The sequence below is a fragment of the Haplochromis burtoni genome, unplaced genomic scaffold (assembly GCF_018398535.1).
Source record: "Haplochromis burtoni strain Fernald_Lab_line unplaced genomic scaffold, NCSU_Asbu1 Contig_233, whole genome shotgun sequence".
Lineage (NCBI taxonomy): Eukaryota > Metazoa > Chordata > Actinopteri > Cichliformes > Cichlidae > Haplochromis > Haplochromis burtoni.
In genome coordinates this window covers 352,226-354,631 of record NW_024582594.1, presented here as the reverse complement: position 1 = coordinate 354,631, position 2,406 = coordinate 352,226, and the positions used below count along the sequence as shown (strand labels likewise).

The following is a 2,406-nucleotide window of genomic DNA, read 5'->3' as shown; positions in this document are numbered from 1 at the left end:
TATCTATCTATCTATCTATCTATCTATCTATCTATCTATCTATCTATCTATCTATCTATCTATCTATCTATCTATCTATCTATCTGATGGTGAGTTTTCTCTTTCTTCTTCTTCTTCTTTTATTATTATTATTATAACTAGTAGTAGTACTAGTATGACTTAATTATTTTATTTATATTGATTTTTTAGCATTGATAGTGGATTTATACTGGCATGCCTGATATTTTAAAGGATGCCTCATGTAGTTTTTAATGTAAGCTCTGTGATGTTGTTAGTTTTGTTAGAGATTCAAAAATGGTATTATCTTCCCTTAGATGTCTCAGCTGTTTAAAAGACATACAATTTATTGTTACTTTTTTTCTCAGTGAGAAAACACCGGGGTCTGCACACTCTGTCTGTGCATCACAGAGTTCCTCCAAAGATGTACCTCTCCATTTCAAGAAACATCTGTAAGATCTACCTTTGAGCACCCTACTCTGACAAACCTTCCTATTCTTTAAAAATACACAATTTAAAGGTTGTTTTTGTTTCTCATTAAATCCTTTTTTCTACACAGTAAAAAGACACAATGGTCTAAAAATCAACTCCAATCTGACTGTCAGTCAGTGAGCTCTTCCAAAGATGTACCTCTCCATTTCAAGAAACATCTGTAAGACAGATTTTATAATTTTTTCATCTTTGATGGCGAATTTTCTCTCTTATTTCTTCTTTTATGGTTCTGCTGCTGCTGCTGATTAGTATTAGTAGTAATAGTAGTAGTATTTATTAATTTATGAGTGATGGATTTTAGACTGGTATGCCTGATATTCTAAAGGATACCTAATCTAACTTTAAATGTAAACTCAGTGATGTTGTTAGTTTTGTTGGATTTTTTTTAAAAATGGACAAAATCTGCTGACTGAGTATTTTTATTTTTTTGTCATCTGTTTAAGAGAAATGCAATTTTTTTTTCTCAGTCAGGAAACACCGAGGTCAGTTTGTGCATCTGAGAGTTCTTCCAAAGATGTACCTCTCCATTTTAGGAAAGATCAGTAAGGCAGATTTCCTCACGATTCTTCTATTATTTTTTTACCTTTGATGGGGGATTTTAGACTCAAATGTCTGACGTTATGGTTCCCATACCTGCAAGATTCTAGTTCTTTTTTATTTATTTTTTAAATTTGCAATTCAGAAGCCTTATAGAAAGCTTGTTGAATTTGTTTTACAGTAAAACAGTAATATATACCAGATTTTAATAAAATTTCTTTCTGTGGTTAAACCTTCATTAGTGACAATTTTATTAAAGTTAACTGTGTCTAGCTGGAATGGGTGAAATGTAAACTTTTATCCTTGCATTTTTACTAATAAAATGGCCAAATAAAGCTTGAACGTCCTAGTCTTATTGTTGTCTTTCAGAAAAGTATATGGAATGCCAAAATATTGGGGTGGACATATGAGTGGTGTTGCAAGTCTTCCCAAGTATGTTTTAAACATTGAAATATAGTAGACAGTATGCCATACAGCATATCTGTTGAATTAACTAAATACATGCATAACATTTGCTCTTTGCAATGATTTTTCAGGTTAAACTTAATGGGGCCTACAGCTGCTGTATATCCAGTGAAGACATCTAATATCATTGAGGAGGCTAAATTTTCTCCATGTTTGCTGAAGAGGACTTCCATTGATGACCAACCCCAAAATCAGTAAGACACTCAAATCTGGCGAGTTTTATTTTAAGCTTTTTGAACCTTTTAAAGCAGGTTGTTGTTAAAATCAGGTTTGAGTAGCCACCAAAACGTTAACTGAAAATTCCACCCAATTAAGAACAACTGACACGTATGTTTGCTAAAGCTAGGAGTATCCAGCTCAATCTGCTCATGCATAAATTTAATTTTGACATTGGAAAGCATAAAAAAGATCCAACCCTCAGTTGTTGAGTAAAGCCATCTTGGTAACCAAGCTTGGTACTTCAATGTGTTTAAGCTTGAAAGTCTTGCTTACCTTGTTCATAATTGTGAATCCATGATAAGAAGTAGCTTAACAAATGATGTCATTATTCTTTCAGATTGGAGAGTCCACACTGGGACTATTTTGAACAAGAGACAGAATCAACTTTTGAGGACAACAAAACGTACGCCAGACTTTATCCCCAGCAGTTTAAATATGATTTGCTGATACTGCTTACAGACTTTTTATTGGTGTCTGGGATACCCCCAAACTAGGGAACACATGTGAATAGGGTGCCTTCCCTGTCGTCTCCAGCTTAGCTACATGCACAGTATATAAACTGTAGAAAGTAGATCCAGTGTAATCATTGCATTGTCACACAGACCTAAAGTCAGAGACTTTAGATAGTAAAACAACATTCTTCCATTGAATTCTTCCTGCTCATATTACAAAATTTTGAGATGGTTGGAATAACCC

General features: G+C 33.6%; 1 protein-coding gene across 1 annotated transcript in view; it reads left to right on the top strand.

Moving 5' to 3' along the window:
• The first annotated feature begins 149 nt into the window (after nucleotides 1-149).
• LOC121815510 (up-regulator of cell proliferation-like) overlaps nucleotides 150-2,406 on the top strand; it is an 8,884-nt gene continuing 6,627 nt past the window's right edge. Inside the window, exons 1-6 of the mRNA XM_042226884.1 lie at nucleotides 150-449; nucleotides 557-649; nucleotides 957-1,031; nucleotides 1,396-1,458; nucleotides 1,563-1,685; nucleotides 2,048-2,113. The gene's annotated coding sequence lies outside the window, so the exon portion shown is untranslated. The remainder of the gene's footprint in view (nucleotides 450-556; nucleotides 650-956; nucleotides 1,032-1,395; nucleotides 1,459-1,562; nucleotides 1,686-2,047; nucleotides 2,114-2,406) is intronic.